General features: G+C 45.2%; 1 protein-coding gene across 1 annotated transcript in view; it reads left to right on the plus strand.

Moving 5' to 3' along the window:
• The first annotated feature begins 823 nt into the window (after positions 1-823).
• The window catches only part of DGKG (diacylglycerol kinase gamma), a 248,355-nt gene continuing 227,352 nt past the window's right edge, over positions 824-21,826 (plus strand). Inside the window, exon 1 of the mRNA XM_049880842.1 lies at positions 824-1,098. The gene's annotated coding sequence lies outside the window, so the exon portion shown is untranslated. The remainder of the gene's footprint in view (positions 1,099-21,826) is intronic.

Below are 21,826 nucleotides of genomic sequence, written 5' to 3' on the forward strand. Positions count from 1 at the left end.
GAGCTTCCCCTGGACAGGGGTAGTGATTTGAAGACTAAGCCAAAACCAAACCAAACCAGTTGCCACAGAATTGCCTCCGGCTCATGGCGCCCTCATGTGTGTCAGAGTGGAACTGTGCTCCAACGGGCTTTCAAGTGCTGGTTTCTTGGAAGTAGATCACCAGGCCTTTCTTTCAAGGCACTCTGGGTGCTCTCGAACCACCAAATTTTCAGTTAGCAGTGAGTTTGTTAACTGTTTGCACCACTCAGGGGCTTTCAATTTGAAGGCTAGAACACTGTGCCAGAGACACTGAATTCCTCGAAACAGAGAGAAGTCGTTGATTTTTTAAAATGTTTGTGTTTTCTTCTGACTTGGTCGGGATAAGGTAGCGAGACCTGGTTGAGAGACGGAAACGCCCGGGGAGGCATTTTATTTGCCAAACAGTTGACCTCCAAGGACTACTCCGGCGTCAGCTGACCTCTGAGACCCCTCTGGCGTCCACCACCGTCGCAGGCTCCCCTCACTGGTCCACCTCTCAGCCCCCGACTCCTCCTTCCAAACCCAAGCGCTATCACTGAGACGCACCCTTACGCTGCTCGCGCCTAAGTTGCACCAAAGGCAAGGGTTCCCCGGAGCGGATCCGCATCTTTGCGTGTACGCGCGCGCGCGTGTGTGTGTGTGTGCGCGTGTGCGTGTGCGTGTGTGTGTGTGTGTGTGTGTGTATGCGCGCGCACGAGAGCGTGGCGGGGCGGGCTCTGCGCCCGGGGGCAGGGCTCTGCCGGGAGAGTGGCAGCTGGACCTGCCAGGCTGCGAGGGGTAGGGCGCAGAGCCGCAGTGCCGTAGTAGCCGGCAGCCCAGGCAGGCTGCTTTCGAGCTGCGAATCCCCCAGCGGGCGGAGGACCCCGACGCTGCCTGCCCCCAGCCGGGCCGCCGAGCTCCGCGGCGTCCACCGGGCCGCGGTCCCCCCCCTCCCCAGGAGGCTGCGCGGGCGGGAAGCCGCCCAGACGCCAGCTTCGGTCCCCTTCCTATCTCTCGGCTCCTCTTTGCTCCCAAGTAAGGGAATAAGCACCGAGGAGGGAGCGCTCCGGAGAGCCGAGCAACCAAGTGTTGCATGGCGAGGTAAGACTGAGGCTAGCGCGGCGGAAGGGGTCTAGGTTCCGGGGCGCGGGCGGCGGCAACTTGAAAAAAAGCAGGGCAAAGCGGCAGCCGGTCCCGTGGCCCAGAAGGGGGCTGCCGCCGAGGTCACTACGTCCATCCTGAGGTGCCACCTGCTGCAAAGGTCCTGCAGAAGGAGGTCCACCGCCCGAGGGGGTGCAGGCGCGCGGAGGGCCGCTAGGCGGGCGCCGACTCCCTCTACCCCTGGAAGGCCCTCCCCAGCCCGAAAGGTGTGCGGACCGGAGTCGGCCCACCTCGGGGCAGTTTGCTGGAGTAACTGGTCCCGTTTCTCCCCTTCTGGTCTCACCTTCCCTCCTTGGTGTACGGTTCGCCCTCCAGGTAGCATAGGGGCAACGCGGAGTGGAGGACGCTTGTCCTAATTTCTGGCCGCCAGAGCCTCTGATCTTCGCGCGAGGTTCCAGGATTTTGGCGCGCTCCACAAAGCTCTTCGGCAGCGGGGGGGGGGGGGGGGGGGTGCGGAGGGGGAGGGATTAAAGGAAGCTGAGAATACCGACACCTTGGCAAATGTAACGCGGGAAGGGAGGAGAGAGCCGGGGAGAGAATCTAAGGCTGGCCTGATTAGTCTCAGAGTCACAAGATTTGGGTCCGTGCGTGTGTGTTTGTATTTTAAGGGGCGCGCATCCACAGTCACCTGTGGGGCTTTCCCAAACTCTACCCGTCCACTTCATCCTGAGTATTCTGAGATTTGCTCTCTCTGGATGAGTAGACTAGATTTGGGGAAGGGGCTGTGGAGTTCGAAAAAGCCCTACAGGTGATTCTGAGGCGCCTCCCCTCCCCCACCACTGTGGTGGAGACAAGCCTGGGACCCGTGCCCGGAGCTATCTCCCAGATGTGAGCGATCCAGCTGAGGAAGTCAGGGTGGCGGGCGACACTCGGCTCCCCGCCGCCCCCGAGGCAGGAGGGCCTGCGGCAGCGCGCGGTGATCTGTGGCTGCGCCGCAGTGGCGCGCGGGAGCGCTGCGAACCAGCGGGCGCGCTCCTAAGGGCGGCGCTGCTATCTCCCCCGGCTTCATTAGCATACGGTGACCTCGCTGTCGGGAGGGGGGCTTGGGAAGGCTGTTTGTCATTCTTTCATTTGGAGGACTTGGGGGGACGAACCTGGGGTCTGGAGGTGCGGACCACGGGGAGTCACTGGTGAGGGGACAGCTGTCAGAACGCAGGCTAGAAACTAGCTGCCCTTGGGTCGGGATGGGGGAAATGGCTTCATTCTCTCCGTGCCTGGGATTCTGTCTCTAAAATGCAGCCCGCAGAGCCACTTGCTGGAGCACAGGGCACCTCTGGTGTCAATGAAGGACGTTAAGATCATGGGAGAAAATGTTGAGGTTTGGAGGAACGCGTGCGCGCGCACAAAACACACACACACACACACACACACACACACACACACAAAACCTTCTGTTCCTCTCATCCCAGGGGTGTGTCCTAACGTGGGAAAGTGCTTCGCTGTTAGTCGTGTTAAAAAGGGCTGTGTTTGCCAAAGATTCCGCTGGCATATAAATTATTCTCATTAAATAAAGCGGCGGTACCTGAGCTAAGTCTTCGCTAACTACCCTGAATGTTTACGTCGGTCCAGCACTACAGGCGTTATTGCAGGTTTTTTTTTCTGGGAGCGAAAGCGAGTGGATGAGTCTTTGACACCTCACAATTTTATGTCAGTGTTTGGTTTCAGCTCAACCAAGACGTCGGGGAGCGGGGAGGTGTAAGAATGACAAGCCCCAGAGCTTCTTGGAATCTAGACCCTCAGAGATGGACGAAACTACTGAACTGCTGAGGTTGTCTATTCCAGCCCCTAAACCTCCAGGCACAGAGCACCATGGACAGGTGGCTGCAGGGCTGACAACCCAGACACTCACCCAGGTCCTGGCTGTGCACGTGCGGGACTCTGTCAGGGGAAGAAGCCAGAAAGTAACAGCCCTTCCCTCTCCTTCTGCTCCCTGGGGAAGGAGGTAGTCCGCTGTGAGGCTGGCCCCCAGTTCCTCCCCTGAAAAGGGAGAGGGACCAGGGAAGGGAACTGCCGTTTTATGGTAGTAAAATGCTTTAGAAAAAAATTCTCACTGTTACAGTCTTGGAAACCCTACGGGGCAGTTCTACTCTATCCTCTCCTGTGGCTGTGAGTTGGAATGAACTTGGCCGCAGTGGGTTTGGTTTGGTGTTTGAAATGTTTATTATCTTGATGGTGGTGATGGTTTTACAGGTGTAACATATGTCAGCTTATTTTGTGTCAAATATATCTAAATAAAAGCTCCTAAAAAACACACTGTTTCAAAAAGTAAAAGATAAGCCACAGAATGGGAAAGATCTTCACAATATATATGACCATGGACTTTTGCAAGTCAATAATAGGAGGGATGACAAACCAATTTAAAAACTGGGCAAAATATTGGAACAGACATTTCTCAAAAGAAGATGTAAAAATGGTAAATAAGCACAGTACCTTAGTCACCAGGGAAATGGGTATCAAAACCATCATGCATTATCACTACATATTTATTAAAATGGCTAAAATTAAAAAGACTGACCTTATCAAATGTTTGAAAGAATGTGAAGCAACTAGCAAAAAAAAAAATCTTATTGTATTACATCATTATGATATACTCTCTTGGTATAAAAGTAACTCGTCTTTGTTGCAGAAAATTTGGGAAGTTGAAAAGTAGGCAAAGAAGCAAACGAATTCCACCACCCAGCTACTACACTGTTAATATGTTGGTATATTTCTTTTCTGTCTATTTTTATGCCTGGAAATCGTACAATCCATAGAGAGCCACCATTTATTGGGTACCTAATAAATGTGGGTGGCGCTGTGATAAGCATTTTATATTCTATATCTCACTTAGTCCTTCCGGTTCCCTCTGAGACAGGTATTATTATTTTTTTATTGCGCCTTAAGTGTAAGTTTGCAAATTAAGTCAGTCTTTCATAGAAAACCTTATGTACTCCTTGCTATATACTCCTAGTGCTGTCCCCCTAATGAGACAGCACATCCCTCCTCTCCACCGTGTGTTGCCGTGTCCATCCAGCCAGCCCAGGTCCTCCTCAGCCTTCACCCCTCCCCTCCAGAGAGGAGCTGCCCACATAGTCTCAGGCGTCTGCTTGATCCAAGCAGCCCTAATCCGTGTGTGAAGAGCTGGCTTTGGGAATGGTTCCTGAGGCAGGTATTATTATCAGTGCCCGTTTTCTGGGGTTGCAGAGAGTTCAGGTGACTTGCCCAAGTCGCATAGCTGGTAAGTGGCAGGGCCAGGATTCAAAGCCAGGCTGTCTAACTCCAAAGTGTGGTTGCTTAACCTCTGCAGCAATTGCTTCTCTGCTTTTTTCTCAATTAGCGTTGTAGCAAAAGTCCTTCATGACATCGTTCTCAGGGAGTATATTATTGCACTGTTATTTCCAGTTGTTTCCAGTCTTTAGCAACTACACGTAACTCTGCGATAACATCCCTGAGCAAAGTCTTTACCACACATTTCTAATTACTTCCTTTGGATAGATTCCCAGAAGTACAATCACTGAGCAAAGGGCATGAATGTTTTACGGTTCCCGATCCACAGGACGAGCCACTTTTAGAAATGGCTACACCAGTATACACTTCCATTCACCAGAGACAACTTCACCATGAGTCCAACCGGCTGATACCTGGGGGCTCAAATAGGCCTGGGCCTCACACGACCATGTGATCCCCTTCCTGGCCTCGCGGGAGGAGGAATCACACGTACCATTCTGCTTTATACATGTAAGTGTCATTATGGAAACTCTACAGTGTAAAGCTGTACCTATTTTTATGTGAGTGAGTGTCAGAGGCAGAATTCTCTGGCTAGACATTGTCACGTAGTAACCTTTACACAAACTATTGTGTTAAGATGTATAAATGTTCACACTGTCCCACTTCTCCACGGAAGTGATTGTAACAACCCTCTCTTATGAACGTACATCACTGTCAGGACCAGCTAGGTTCAGCAGCTCAACCAGTCAGTAACAGCTTCTTCATGTATGGCCTTTTTCACAGAGCTGTTTGTTTACACCAAAAATCCGAGTTCCACAACCAAGCCATAGTGGAAGTTGATGCCACCTTGTAAGTAACAGAATTCTTCTGCCAAAAAAAAAAAAAAAAAATCACTCAAGGTTAATGACTACTAATAAAACCACGAGGTTACACACATTGTCAAAAAATGTCCGGTGGAAGAGAAATTGAATTAAGCCACATAAAAAGACACAACGGGGAAAGTTTGGAAGAAAACAGATTGGCCCTAGCTATGAGTTTTCTCTGGGGCCATGTTTACATTGTTCCCACCTCTATCAATAGGCTTAGTAGACCTGGAATATAATTGGTTGTTATAAATAGAATAAATCTCATTTGCACCCCAATATGAGATCTATTTACCAACACTCAGCTCAGGTCTTAAAATGTCCTTCTGGGAAGCCCTTCCCAACTGCTCAGGTGGGTTAGAGACCACTTGGCTGTACCACATCACCTATGCGCACACTCACCTTGCTATGATGAAATCACCTATCTGGTATCTCCCACTAAGCTATGATCTCCCTGAGGGCAGAGACCATGCCTAATTCTTCCCTGTATCTCTAGCCCCTGAGAGAGTGCCTATGGATAGTAAACCTCGTCGCTGTTGAGTCGACTCCAACTCCTAGCAACCCTATAGGACAGAGTAGAACTGCCCCATAGGGTTTCCAAGGAGTGGCTGGTGGATTCCAACTGTCCACCTTTTGGTTAGCAGCCAAGCTCTTAACCACAGTACCACCTGAGCTAGTACCTATGGACAGTAGACACCAATTAAATGTGATGAACAAATGTTCCAGGGACTGTACTGGGGGCTTTACGTACATTTCTCTTTTGATGCATCTTCATTCTGCTTGGGTTGGCTAGTCCCAGAAATATACCTGAAAGGTGCCTAGAGTTGCAATATCTAATACAGTAGCCAATAGCCTTATGTGGTTATTCCCATTTTTATTTAAGTATTTAAAATGAAATAGAATAAAAAAAATTCACACTAGTCATTTTTAAATTGCTTAATTGCCACATTTGGCTTCTGGCTACCATATTGGAAAGTGCAGCTGTAGGATATTTCCAGCTATAGGATATTGCACAAGGTTTGATTGGTCTAGAATGTAAGCTTGGTTGCTTCTCAGCCTTTTGACTAAGACCAAGTGCAGAGCATACGCTTGGTGTAGACAAGAGGGTGTATCAATGTCCGCGTTGTTTTCCATCATGTCCTGGGCAGCTAGCACAGTGCCTGGCCCAAAGAAGGATGAGGGAGAGGAAGAAAGAAGAGGAATAGTGGTAGTAAATGCAGTAGTAATATTGTTGCTGATGGTGTTAGGTGCCATCGTGTCAGTTCCAACTCACAGCGATCCTGCGAGTGATGCTGTAACAGGCAGAACTGTACCATAGGGTTTCCAAGGAGCGGCTGGTGGGTTTGAACTGCTGACTTTTTGGTTAGCAGCTGAGCTCTTAACCACTACACCACCAGGCTCCACTAGCTAATAGTAGTATTAGCTATAGCATTTATTGAGCACCTATTCTGAGCTCCATAAAGATTTTAATATTGTTGGTATTACGTCTAGTCCAGTCAGTTTGGACTCATAGCAACCCGATGTACAACAGAACTAAACACAGCCTGGTGCTGGGACACCCTCACAATCATGGCTCTTTTTGACCCATTGTTGCAGCATGTGCCCGTGTTGTGTTACAGTTTGTGCATGCATTGTCTCAATGTTCACATCACCATACTCCTGGCATTAACCCATCCCCCAGACAAGGAAACTGAGTCTTAAAAAGTTTAAGTCACTTTCCCATTGTTGTAAAGCTAGTAGGAGAAACTTTTAGACTCAGGTCTGTATGTTTTCAAAGCCTGTGTTCTTAGGCCTTTTTTTTTTATTGCCTAGATACATGTCGTGTGTAGTGTTGTTGATGTGAATTACCATTCATCTTGGCTTCTCAGTAAGTCAGAGAAAGGGTACTTGTAAACATTCTCCAAAGGATCAAATTATGCTATAATTTACAAATGTTAATTACACTTCAGGAGTGCAAGATTTTGCTGGGAGGTGGAGAGGTGGTGCAATAGGCCTTGTCCCTGGATAGGTGAAGTAGGAACAAAGGAACCCACTCACAGTGTGACCTGGCAAGAGGACCAAAACCTGGAAGAGCAAGCCAGCCAACCACTGCCTTCTGTGCTTCTCCTCCGTAGCACCTCCTGGGAGGAATATTGACTCAGCCAGTATCTCAGAGTCCATTAATGGCATCAGGTGGCTCCTGATTCCCTGGCCACTGCCCTCTCCCCTCGTCCACACTACTTGTAGACTGTTTCCTCCAGTACCCTCACTGTCATTATCATTCATGTCCCAATTTTCTCTCATTTTTGTATTCCTAATGAATAAAATGGAAAATTTCATGGGAGGCCCATGGAGCACCAAGGAGAGTGATATTCTCACCTCCTTCATCCCAGGTTTCCTGTTTCTGTTAGAACTCTTTAAGGTCGATTTAGCTATCTATACCATTGATATCTGTTGAGTTTAGTATCAACTAAGAAAAAAAAAACTCTCTTTTAAACTTGCTCTTAAACTGTATCACTCTCTCTTATGCTTATACAGATGATCCTTGGGGCCCGAAGTACAGAGCCCTTACACTTATGCCTAACTTTATCATGTTCAGTTCAGTCTCTCTTGCCAGCTTATCCAGATACTTCTGGCTGTGTTTCTACCATCCACTGTGTCTACTGTCCTTTCCAGCCCAGCTTTCTCTCATCCCCACATTTGATGAGCGCGACTGCTTCAACTAAATCATTAATAAAAATGGTGAACATTACAAAATTCTGAAGCATTCCTAAGAGGCATGCTCCCTAAAGACTGATGTTAATTCAGTTAATTAAACAGCACTCTCAGAAAATTCATTCAATTTTTTTCTTGTACCATCTTTCAGTCCATGTTTCTCCATCTTCTTCAAAGAACTGTCAGATGAATCTTACTAAAGGCCTTCATAAAGTCCAGGTACTTTTTATCACTGATACTTCACTGACCTGCCTGCCCAATAACCATGTCAAAGAAGCAATTTTGTTAGCCTGACATAAATTACTTTCAGTGAACCCATGTTGGTTCCTAGGGATTCTGACTTCTGTCCTAAAAGCTCATTCCACATGCTAGTCCAGAATTTTTCCTGGGATTAACATCAGCTCCTCAAGTTGAGAAATTTTCCTGCATTAGGTTTTTCCCATTTTTTAAAATAGAACCATATTTCCTATGAAGGCGGTGATGGTCATGGTGCTGGTGGTGATGGTGGTGGTTATGGTGATGGTGCTGGGGGTGGGGGTAGTAATGGTGGTGCTGGCGGCGGTGGTGGTGGTGATGGTGGTTGTGGTGGTGATGGTGGTGGTTATGGTGATGGTGCTGGGGGTGGGGGTAGTAATGGTGGTGCTGGCGGCGGTGGTGGTGGTGATGGTGGTGGTTATGGTGATGGTGCTGGGGGTGGGGGTAGTAATGGTGGTGCTGGCGGCGGTGGTGGTGGTGATGGTGGTGGTTATGGTGATGGTGCTGGGGGTGGGGGTAGTAATGGTGGTGCTGGCGGCGGTGGTGGTGGTGATGGTGGTGGTTATGGTGATGGTGCTGGGGGTGGGGGTAGTAATGGTGGTGCTGGCGGCGGTGGTGGTGGTGATGGTGGTGGTTATGGTGATGGTGCTGGGGGTGGGGGTAGTAATGGTGGTGCTGGCGGCGGTGGTGGTGGTGATGGTGGTGGTTATGGTGATGGTGCTGGGGGTGGGGGTAGTAATGGTGGTGCTGGCGGCGGTGGTGGTGGTGATGGTGGTGGTTATGGTGATGGTGCTGGGGGTGGGGGTAGTAATGGTGGTGCTGGCGGCGGTGGTGGTGGTGATGGTGGTGGTTATGGTGATGGTGCTGGGGGTGGGGGTAGTAATGGTGGTGCTGGCGGCGGTGGTGGTGGTGATGGTGGTGGTTATGGTGATGGTGCTGGGGGTGGGGGTAGTAATGGTGGTGCTGGCGGCGGTGGTGGTGGTGATGGTGGTGGTTATGGTGATGGTGCTGGGGGTGGGGGTAGTAATGGTGGTGCTGGCGGCGGTGGTGGTGGTGATGGTGGTGGTTATGGTGATGGTGCTGGGGTGGGGGTAGTAATGGTGGTGCTGGCGGCGGCGGTGGTGGTGATGGTGGCTTCCTTACTCTATGATTCTGCAGGGATTAAGGTGAGTGATCTAGTGATACCAATTGCATGTTGTCTCGGCACCCTGGGATGTTATTCCTTTAGCTCAAGAGACTGCGGTTAATTTGGGGCAGCTCTAAGAGTCTCTAGAATCATAGAAAATGAGATCAGGGAAGGGTACAAGAGAGCATCTGGTCCAGGCCTTCATGCTAAAAACAAGGAACCCACATCCAATAGGGAAAGTGCCCTGCCTGGGGTCACGCCACCAGGACAGGAAGCAGGGTGTGGCCACTCTTCAGCCAGTGCTTTCCCCATGACATATCTCCTTTATTTCACCTTCTTTCTGAAGAAGCTTAAGGCTTTGTTCTCTGCAAACATGTCCATTTCTCATCTTGGAATTAACTTGTTAAGTCATTGATGCCTCAGTGAAAATTGAAATTTTTTTCCGGGGACCATGATTTAAAAGGAGAGAGCTCTGATTTTCCAAGGGAGAAATGGAGCCAGAGGGGCTCCACAGCAGGAAAGGGGCACAGAGAAAAGCAGTCCAGGTAAGAAAATCCTTCTTTTAAATAATAAGAATGGCAGCATTAGTAATAACCATCCTTTGTGTGTGTATCACACTTAGAAAACACAATGCCTTTCACTTCCATTATCTCACCTGAACCTGGATTTCACCTGATTTCAACCATAGGAGCATGAGGTGGGCAGCATGGATGTCACTGTCCCCATTTTGCTAGCGTGATTTCATGAAAGTGGAGGTTGTGGGATCTAGAGTCTACTGTGCAAGAAAAGGGATGAAAGAGAAAGACTCCATGGCCACACGGCAGCTGACCTACCCCAGACCTACCTGCCCAGCTAACCATCTGGGCCCATCCCTCCTTTCTGTGTGGTCTGCATGGGGATTTTCTCCTCTCTTAAGGGTGAACAATGTCATCTACACAGGAACCAATTTTTACTTTCCTGATGGCTAATCTGGTGTGAAAGTTCCAAGTAGCCAGAGGTCAGGGAGGCCACTTTGACCCTTAGATGCTAAAATACTTTGGATGTTTTGGCCCAAATGTTCTCATTCCTTGCTGCATTTTCCAGCCCTCTGCTCTGGGAGAGCCGCCCCCAGCACTCCACCAGCTGCACCGGTGCTGTTGCCTTTCAGCTAAAGTCAGTGAGCTAGACGAGGAGCTCTCAATTTTCCAGAGGGCCAGGGAATTCCTTCCAGAGGCTCTGAGAGCCACACAGAGTGGGTGCTCTCCATCTAGGCCCCAGGGTCTCTTCACCTATGATATACATGATTCCCAGAGCCTGGCCCCAGAACCACCACTTTTGGAAGTCAATCTCCTCCCTTTTCTCGTCCCATGATGTCCAGTAGGCTTTGGCTGATCACAGAGTGACTTTCCCAACTATCAGGAAGACATTAGCCATATGGTCCTACAGCTAGGGAAAGTCTCATCCTGCTCAAAAGCCCACGTTGTTCCTAATCTCTAAACCATGCAAATCATGGCACATGTACTCTGGAGGAGACTCACTTAATCTTTTGACCAGCATTAATTTAAATATTTGAGCACCTACACCATGTTAAGCATAGTGCTAGCTTCTGGGGAGATGGCCAGCTGGGTTTCTAGGAGCTGGGCAGAACTGGGTACAACAGAGCCAGAAACAGATATGATGTCACGTTATCTTCAGGTGAGAGTCAGAGGAGGACAGTCTAGCCAGCCTAGGTAGGGAATGGACCACGGAGGTCAAGTAATACTCCCTGGAGTAAATGAACCTGGGCTGAAATTTAAAGGGTGAGTAGAAGTTAAGTGAAGAGGTGAATGAATGCAGGTAATACATGCTATGTCGAGGGAACAGTATGAGCAAAGACTCAGAGGCAAGACACAGATTGTTGTTGCTCTCTGCATTTTCATGTTGCTGGAGGAAAATGAGTCGAGAAGTGATGGAAAATGGGTCTAGAGATGTGGATAAGAGCTGGCCCTGGAGGGTCTTGTCTGACACGTTAAAGACCGAGACTGACATGGTCAAATTTTAACATTAGAGCCATCCCTCTGGCTGCAGTATAGATGATGGAAGGGAAGAAGATGGGAAGCAGGGCTGCCCATTGAGAGGCTTTTGTGGGAGTTCAAGTAATATGAGGGCTGACTCAATGGTGGTACAGATGGAAGAAGGACAGGATCAGGAAAGAACTTGTAACTCAGTGGATGTGAGGAGGGTGTGGAGTCCCTGGTGGTGTAAATGGTTAACGCACTTGGGTGCTCACCAAAATGTTGGAGATTCAAGTCCACTCGGAGGCATTAGGACAAAAGGCCTGGTGATCTACTTCTGGAGAATCAGCCATTGAAAACCCTATGGAGCACAGTCCTACTCTGATACACGTGGGGTCACCATGAGTCAGAATCGACTGCATGGCAACTGGTGGTGGTGGTGATGAGGGGAGGCAGAGGGACCAAGGATAACTCCCAAGCTTCTACCGTGTACGCCCAGGAGTACAGTGATTCCACTAACCGAGAGAATCAAGGAACAGGTACAGGAGTGGAGTTGGTATATGAGTTTTGTTTGGGTCATGTTAAATCTGAGGTGTCCGTCCGTGAGGAATCCAGATGGAGATGTGATTGAATAGTTGAGCTATGTGGCTAGAGACCCAGATTAGGGAGTCATCAGTAAGTTGAGTGAAATCACGAAAATTGAAGAGATCATGAAAGAGTCAAGTTTTGTTTATCTTGATAAATATTGCTAGTAGCTAAAAGATCATGCCAACAAGATTTATGCCTCTTTAATAGAGAAAAGAAGCTCCTCACAACATTGAGAGTCTGGGCTTGATTCAGTGTGCCAGAAGCCATTTACTGACTCAGCTAGTCTAATTAGTCCACTTCTGCCAAGTGAATGGCCAAACATGTGGATCTTCATAGAAACACTTGTATGCCTCTTCCACAGTAGAGAGCTTCACAAATCTGTGAACATGGTCGTTCTCACTAGGTCAGTGGTTGTCGGCTCTGGTTAAACATTAAAATCACTTGGGCAGCTTTAAAAAAAAAAACAAAACACAAACCGTGTGTACCACTCAAAAAAAAAAAAAAAAAATCCATTACCGTCGAGTCAATTCCGACTCATAGCAACCCTATAGTAACCCTACAGGATAGAACAGAACTGCCCCATAGCGTTTACGGGGAGCATCTGGTGGACTTGAACTGCTGACCTTTTGGTTAGCAGCCGTAGCTCTTAACCACTACACCACTATCCACTCCAGAGATGCTAATTTGACTGGTCTAGTGTGGGGGTGTGGGCCTAAGTATTTTTTAAAGACCCCCAAGTGGCATTATTGTTCAGAAGAGTTAAGAATCGTTGCTAAACAAGAACTATTGCAAATTCCTTCAGTGGTTCCCCAAGTTACAAGGTTTTGAATTCCTGAACTCTTCTGGCAAATCGCATATGAGTGCGATACAATTTCTCTAAAAACCATTTTAAAGTGTGACAGTCTTAACTGAGCACTGCACTCCATCCGTGGCCTTTCTTGCATTGTCCCTGTCCTTGCATTCTTCATGGGAAGACTCACGGGAAACTGTGTCAAATATCCTGTGCTTAGATCCACTGTCTACCACTTTTCTCTGAGTTACATAACTAGTGCACCTGTCAAAGAGAGGCAAGAATCATCTGCTATCACTCCTTCTTGGTGAACCTTGGTTAGTTCCAAGGGATCATGGCTTTCTCTTCTAAGGGCTCACCATCATTGCTCAACCCCAGTGGTTCTCGAATTATCCTTAGCGTTAAAATTGCCTAGACACCTGTTTGTTGAAACAAAACAAAACAAAAAAAAACATAGATTCTCAGGCTTTTGCCTTAGAGATTCTGAGTCAAAGGTCTGAGATGGGGTCCCAGAGCCAGCATCTTTAACCAGCACCCAGGGTGATTCTGAAGGTATAGTACCTTCGAGAAATATTGCCTTGAAAATGGGAAATGCAGAATGCACATTTAACTCATACCTGCTCCCCCTTAATTTTTATAGAAATAATCAAATTAATACATAAATATTTGGGGGCCTTTATTGTAGAATTGACAACCAGAAAAGGATGCCGATACCATCCACATGCCAGAAACACTGGCAACATTCAATAATAAAGAGTGTAAACAAGAGCGAATTGAGGGAAAGGCCAACCAATCCATGTGTCACCACAGTGGAAGGGAAAGTTGGTTTGCAGACTAAATGGAAGGGTCCCCTAGAAGAATTCCATTAGCATTCCAAGGCTAACGTGGCAGGAACTGTAAGGGTGTCAGCTAACTTATGGGAAACACATCTCAATCATATCAGTGCCTCCTCAGACATGCCTTATGCCAGCACCCGTGGCAGAGGGCTATGGGGCTAACTTTCAGTCAACACATGGTAGAAGCTTATGAAAACAATATTTAGCAGTTACAAAGAAGGGAGACATCTAAGGATGCAAAACCAAGAACCAAGGTCTCCTTATAAAATAGACACTGTTAAAAAAAAAAAAAAAAGGAGAAAGTTTTTACAGTCTCTAAGGGGATATAGCAGAAACTGTCTAAAAGGAGCACACTGAGGCTAGGAAACTGCCTGCTCTCAAATGAAAAAACATTTTGCAGAATTAAAATTGTGCAATGGAATATGAACATGGGCATGATGCGGAAAACCGAAGATGAGTTTAAGTACTCACAGTACTGGTGGAAAACACATAAAGAAAATAATGAGTGAAAACATTAAATTTATAAGTTAAAGGATTTTTCAGAAAAGATAAGAGAAAATAGAAGATAAGTTAAAATTTAAAAATATTTTCCTGACTTCAGTTCAAAATGGTTCATTGTGTGCCAGGGTAAATTCTGGTGAAATTATGAACTATAAAAATAAAAAAATCTGTCAGCATACAATTAGAAAAACAGTATCCTATTTCCAAAGGAAAATATAGCATGTGTCAGACTTCCTGTAACACTAAATGTCAGAAGGTTGTTGAGATCTGGCTATAGAGGTTTCTTTTTTCTGTCACTTGATTTCCTTTTTCTTTTTTTTATTGTGCTTTAGGTAAAAGTTTACAGTTCAATTTCTCAGACAAAAATTTATGCACGTATTGTTTTGTGACATTAGTTGCAATCCCCACAATGTGACAGCACACTCCCCCTTTCCACCCCGGGTTCCCTATGTCCATTAGACCAATTCCTGTCCCTACCTGCCTTCTCATCCTACCTCTGGACAGGAGCCACCCATTTGGTCTCCTGTGTCTGATTGAACTAAGAAGCATACATGTATTATTTTTTGTTTTATAGTCCTGTCTAATCTTTGTCTGAAGAGTGGGCCTCGGGAATGGTTTCAGTTCTCAGTTAATAGACTGTCTGGGGGCCATAGTTTTGGAGGTTCTTCCAGTTTCTGTCAGACCATTAATCTGGTCTTTTTATGTGAATTTGAGTTCTGCTCAACACTTTTCTCCCGCTCTGTCAGTGACTCTCTGTTGTGTTCCTGTCAGGGCAGTCGTTGGTGGTAGCTGGGCACCATCAAGTTCTTCTGGCCTTATAGAGTGTTGAGGTAATAAGATTATGATCCAGAATTTGGTATTCAATAATGTGTGAGGAAAAAGGAAAGCTATTCTCAAACAAAAATGTGTCCAGAAAGTAGATTAATGAAATACTTTACAGAAAAAAAAAAAAAAGTGCTTAAATTTTTTGGTCAAAAGGGAAATTAATGAACATTAAAATTTGGGAATTGGAAAAACATGATACAAATATAGAGTTAGTGTTCAAATGTTATTACTGTGGTTATAAAACAATGCAACTGTCAAAAAGCATTATTAAAGACTTTGGTTATATAAGAAATTGAATGATAATAATCTGGATCTAAAAACTCAGATTGCTACATTAAAAAGCCCTCAAGTTGCTAAATTTCTCAACTTGTACTGTGGGAGACATTGAATATTGTTTCATTGTTGACATAGAGAAATATAGGTTTAAGTACTTTTTAAATAAGAAAAGAGGTAGATGAATAAAAACTAGAAATGCCATGTTTAACTTCAAAATTAGAAGAATTTGAAACATTATAGCCAAGATTAAAAACTATAAAAGGAAATCGCAAGGAAACATAAAAATAGAAAGTATAAATAAACAAGATGATCAAAGTGAGGGCAAACGTATCAGTTATCACATTAAGTGTGAATGGTTCAAACGTTTCTATTAAAAGACAGAGACATGGATTGGGCAAAAAATAATTCTAAATATATACTGTTTTAAATAAAATAGGACAAAAAGGAAAGGGCATAAATATATCAGGAAAATATAAACGAGAAGAAGAAAGAGCAATATTAATATTAGACAAAGTAGAATTTAACGCAGAAAACATTAAAGGATGCATTAAATGTGGCTACAAGATGTAACTCATTAGAAAACATAACATCCATGGCTTTTTAAAATTTTTTTTTTATTGTACTTTAGATGAAGGTTTGCAGAACAAACTAGTTTCTCATTAAACATTTAGTACACATATTTTTTTATGACATTGGTTAACAACCCCACGACATGTCAACAGCCTCCCTTCTCAACCTTGGGTTCCCTATTACCATCCATAGATATTTTTATTCTGAATAACAAATATATATAAAATAAGACTGCCAAAGCACAATCACAGAGGGAGACCTTAGCATACTTCTACCAATCTTTGACCGACTGAGTGACCAAAACAAGTGTGTATATAAAGAATTTTAAGGCTGTAAGGAACTCAATACAATGGACATACACTGAATTTCACATTCAAGAATGAAAAAGTATGTATCTATTTAAATGCTTATGAAATATTGAAGAATTCTGATCCCATTATAAAGAAAATTATGATATATTCCAAAAAATAGCAATTGCTCTGGCAGTAAGAGGAAATAAACTGAGGTAGAGAAGAGTTACTTTAGGATAATACACGAGGGTAAGTCAAAAAGTTTTGCTACAAAATCACGGAAACCTTTTTTGAACAAAAATATCAAAATGTGAAGCTATTGTTTCTCGATGTATCCAACATCTGGTATATATACCTTTGAAGGTGGTGTTTCCATCTCTCTAACACTTTCCAGAAAAATTCTGTGCTCTTCGATTTTCAGCAAGGCAGTTTTGAAACCTCAAATCGTGTTCCTTTTAAATGTTCTTTGAGTTTTGGGAACAAAAAGAAGTCTGAAGCGCCAAGATCGGGGCTGGCTATAGGTGGATGGGGTAAGGTTTCCCAATGAAACTCTTGTAGGACAGCCCTTGCTACCCTGGAAGAATGAGCAGCTGCATTGTCGTGATGGAAAAAAATTCCTCTGCCCAACTTCCCTGGCCTTTTTCTCACCAACACAGTTTTCAATTTTCTTAAAGGTTTTTCACAATAAGCCCCCATGATCGTCCTTTGTGCTTCGAGAAAATCTATGAAGATTATCCCTTTGGAATGCCGAAAAACTGTCACCATAACCTTCTGAACAGTCTTCCCTGTCTTGGCTCATCTTTGAAGTTTTTGCGACCTTCCTTAAAACGCTTGATCCATCTAAAAACTGTTGTTTTATGTAGGGCAGCATTTCCATAAACTTGCTGCAAAGCTTCAATGATTTGGGAAGATGTCCACTTGAAAACCCATTAAAAAAAAAAACGAAACGCATTGCCATCGAGTTGATTCCTATTCATAGCAACCCTGTAGGACAGAGGAGAACTGCCCCATAGGGTTTCCAACTGCCAACCTTTCAGTTAACACCCAGGCTCTTAAATTTTGTTAGAAATTTGATATTGGCCCTGTCCTCAAAATCGTTTTTTTCTTTGGCACAAAAAGTATCCTTTTTTTGAAGGCACTCTAACAAGACTAAGACTAATGTATTACTGAGAGAACTTGTCTGCAGCCATCCACTGATTGCAGAGACGTGTTTAAACATGTTTTGTTTGGAATAAACCCATGCATGTACGAACTGGAACCCTAGTGGCAATACTTTTTGACTTATCCTTGTATTCTAGAAACTTGCTGTTGGTCTGAGAACTGTGGACATCCACCTGCCACTGTTGAATGAGCACTCGTTGAGAACAAAGACCAAACATCTATTAGTTGACAAGCACCAAGTTTGTAAAATGCTTCCTTCTTTAAGAATGAGTAAGGAGATAAACTAGACATGAATTCACCCTCCAGCATATGGTGAATCATAGCCAGTTGCTTTCTTCTTATCCCAGTCGCCCAACTGCCAGCAGAAAGAATGCATGACGACATCATTAGTATTCCCACGTCTTCCATTGTCTTGCACAAGACTGGTAGAAGACCAGATCAGACGAGATGATGAAGAACCTCGAATGCCTAGAAAAGGAACTGGACACAATCTAATAGTAAGGAGTAATTGTTGGTTCTTGAGCAGGAAAAGAATTGAAACTAGTGGCTTTTGCCGAGTAAAGTATTCATGGGCAGGCCAGATTGATATGGAGCGGGACCACTATGAAGACTAGAAGATGCTGGGGCCAGTTAGGAGGCTGTTACCCAGAAATTGGAGGTACTGTCTCAAGGGATGAAATGAAGAGAAGGGACAGATATGATTTAGCATTGAAATGTTTAATTATGAAGCCCTATGAATGTGGAGAATGACATTTCCGTTGAAAAAGTGGTAAGTTATTTAGTTCTGGAGGTAAAGATAAGAGGAAGATAAATTTGAGAGTAGAACTGATAATATATTTAAAAATCCCACCTAGTAAATGGCTGGAGGAATGAATAAATGCGTATGACTCCATCAGCAACAGGGTATCTCTCTGACCAAACTAAACTCAACTTGTGGCTTCACACTTTGATCAAAACAATGTCAGTGAATCAAATAAACTGATTTTTTTCTCCTCTAGTGGGGGCTGGGTTTGGCTGTCTGTTTTTTGTCCAGTTCAAAGTGATTCACCCAGCGAAGTCAATCCCTCCAATCGGATGGTAATTTATTAAACACAGTCAGTCAAATGACTAACAGTGTGCTCATCTCCCTGCCCCCTCAACCAGAGTCTTAATCTAGCCCACGCATTCAGCCACTCCTAACCCCTGCAAGCAAATCTTACCACAAAGTTCCTGTGCCACAGCTTTCTGCTTTATTCATTAGTTGCTTCTAGGCGTGAAGATAAAAATTTGTACTGTTCTAGCTTTGAAAGCTGGTACAGAAAAGCTTTATTTTTCCTCTCTGTTCTCTGCTTTAAACTGAGGTTTAAGATTCTTCATTCCTAAATTTATACCTTCTCTCATCTTAAGCCCCTTCCCCACTAGATGAGGGCATTCAAGACATCGAGAAATGCTGTCGCCTATGAGCAGCCATCTAGGATACTCCACTGGTCTCACCCCTTCGGGAGCAAGGAAGAATGAAGAAAACTAAAGATTCAAAGGACTAATGGACCGCATCTACCACGGCCTCCACCAGATTTAGTCCAGTACAACTAGATGGTCCCCAGCTACCACCACTGACTGCTTTTACAGGATCACAATAGAGGGTCCTGGACAGAGCTGGAGAAAAATGTAGATCAAAATTCTAACTCAAAAAGAAAGACTAGACTTGCTGGCCTGACAGAGACTGGAGAAACCCCAAGAGTATGGCCCCTGGACACCCTTTCAGCTCAGTAATGAAGTCACTCCTGAGATTCACCCTTCAGTCAAAGATTAAACAGACCCATAAAACAAAACAAGACTAAAAGGGCACACCAGCCCAGGGGCAAGGACTAGAAGGCAGGAGGGAACAGGAAAGCTGGTAATAGGGAACCCAGGGTTGAGAAGGTAGAGTGTTGACATGTCGTGGGGTTGTTACCTAATGTCATAGCACAATACGCGTACTGTTTAATGTGAAACTAGTTTGTTCTGTAAACCTTCATCTAAAGTACAATTAAAAAAAAAAGAAATGTTGTCATGTCTACCTGTATCCAGTAAAGAAGGGAAGGGAATTAACACCTGGTGAGCTCTCTGTGCCAGGCATTGTGCTGGGAAATCTGTATTGATTATGTCTAATCTGTGTTACCAGACCTCCAGGTCTTGCTCAGTGCTACACTGAAACGCGGTCAGGTGAAAGCAAAAGAAGAAAGATTTATTTGGTTGGCCAAGCAAAGGAGCACACCCGGACTCAGGTTGCAAGGCAGCTCTTGGAACAACAGATCAAGAGGTTTATACGGGTAAAGTGAATCGGGTCTGGGATCCTCAGGAACGCCTCAAGGTGGAGTCAGCTTACTGATTGGTTTAGCCCGAAAAGGGCATTCCCAGGGTGGTCTAATCTTCTGCACCTGCTCAGTTGGAAGGGAGGGAGTCACAAAGATGGTGTTTTGCCCACGTCCTGGGTGTAGATGGTGTAGATGGGAGAGTGTTTTCCCGCCTCTGACATCAAGTAGGTCGTCTAAAGGACACGGTCATTGGTACTGCGTGTGTCAGGTGGGCCAGCTCTGGCTCAAGACTGGTTTTGACTGGTCTTGAGATACAGTCTCTTGTTTTTCTTAACTGAGCCAGAGCCAGAAGTATTCCTAAATAAGGAGATTGGTACTGCGCACGTCAGGTGGGCCAGCTCTGGCTCAAGACTGGTTTTGACTGGTCTTGAGATCCAGTCTCTTGTTTTTCTTAACTGAGCCAGAGCCAGGAGTATTCCTAAATTAGGAGATTGCTTAAGCACAGGGAGTTAGTTCCTATGTCACAGAAGATGATGGGTACAACCCCTTGCTTATTCAATATGACTGGTGCACCACCGGCCTCATCTGTATTGATTATGCCTAAATCTGTATTGAGTATGTCAAATATCACTATGGAGCCCTGGCAGCGCAATGGTTAAGCACTCGGCTGCTAACTGAAGGGTTGGTGTTCAAACCCACTAGTGGCTCCTTGGGAGAAAAGACCAGGCGACCTGCCCACGTAGAGATTACAGCCTAGGAAACCCTATGGGGCAGTTCTACTCTATGCTATAGGGTCACTGTGAGTTGGAATTGACTCGATGGCACATGACAACAACAACAGCATCACTATTCCAGTTTTCTAGATGAGGAAATTTAGGCTCAGAGAGGGATTGAGTAAGATTAAGTAATGTACCTAGGACCACAAATCAAGGAAATGTAGTGGATGAGATGTACATAGACCCAAGTTTACTGGACTCCAAGGTTACACATTTTAGTTTTCTGACAGATGAAGAGATCTGGCCGTAGGATTCTGTTGGCTCATTGTTCTCCACAATCGGAGACCAGTGGTACAAAGGAGCAGTCAAAGGGAAGACCTTTCCATCCTACAGGTCCCAGTGTTCAGGCCCCTTGGCATCTCACCTACCCCCGCCCCATACACACACTTGAGTAAACTGGACTCACTTGTTTGGAAGATTTGGGGCGGGGGGTGGGAGGGGGGAATGGCACATTTCTGATTAATTTGAACTGAGGAGTTCGTTAGCTATGTTTTTTTTAATTGAAATTGAAAATACAAGAAATAATCTCACAGAATGAAGAAATTTAAGTTAGACTCAATTTAGGAGTCTTGACAGTTTTGCTTTCATTGCTCTCCCTGCAGAGCAAGCATGTAGGGTCCATTTAGTGACAAGAGTCTTCCTCTTCTCTGCCCTGTCTTCTCAGTCAACCATATCAACATCATTGTTTGCCCAGCACTCCTTCCTCAGAGCTCCACAGTCCTTAGCACACATGGCCCAGCACTCCAGTTATCACGGGAGCTCGCTCTGGGGTCTCCTGTCTTAAGTATCTAGTGCTGCTGTATCAGAAATACGACGAGGGTGACTTTAACAAACGAGCATTTATTTTCTCACAGTTTAGGAGGCTGGAAATCTGAATTAGTGGCGCCAGCTCTAGGGGCAGGCTTTCTTTCACTGTCAGTTCCAGGGAAAGGTCCTTGTCTCTTTTGAGCATCTATTTCTTGGCTCCTTGGTGATCTTGATGTGGCATGGCATCTATCTCCCCCCGTCTGTGCTTACTCATTTAATCCCTTTTATATCTCAAAAGACATTGACTTTTCCACTCTTCAGACAAAGATTAGACTGGACTATAAAACATAAAATAATACTCGTGAAGGATGTACTTCTTAGTTATCTTAATCCAACTTGAATTTCTGGTAGCTCCGTGTCTATACACTGCTGCAGCCATTTTTGAATGATCTTCAGCAAAATTTTGCTCGCATGTGATATTAATGAACTTATCTTAGTTCAAGCAGATACAGGAGACCAAATGGGTGGCTCCTGTCTGGAGGTGAGATGAGAAGGTAGAAAGGGACAGGAGCTGGTTGAATGGACACAGGAAACCCAGGGTGGAAAGGGGAAGTATGCTGTCACATTATAGGGATGGCAGCTAGGGTCACATAACAATATGTGTATAAATTTTTGTACAGAAATTAACTTGAACTGTAAAATTTCACCTAAAGCACAATAAAAAAAAAATAGAGATTGACTTAAGAAGCACTCTACAGTAATTCTGTCTCATTAACATAACAAAGAAAACCCAGTCCCAAATGGGATTATATCCACAGGTGTAGGGGTTAGGGTTTAGAACACATTTTGGGGGGACACAATTCAACCCATAACATCTCCCCAAGGGACTGTCAGTTCACCGAGGACTGAGATCA

Source organism: Elephas maximus, chromosome 1 (genome assembly GCF_024166365.1).
Source record: "Elephas maximus indicus isolate mEleMax1 chromosome 1, mEleMax1 primary haplotype, whole genome shotgun sequence".
Lineage (NCBI taxonomy): Eukaryota > Metazoa > Chordata > Mammalia > Proboscidea > Elephantidae > Elephas > Elephas maximus.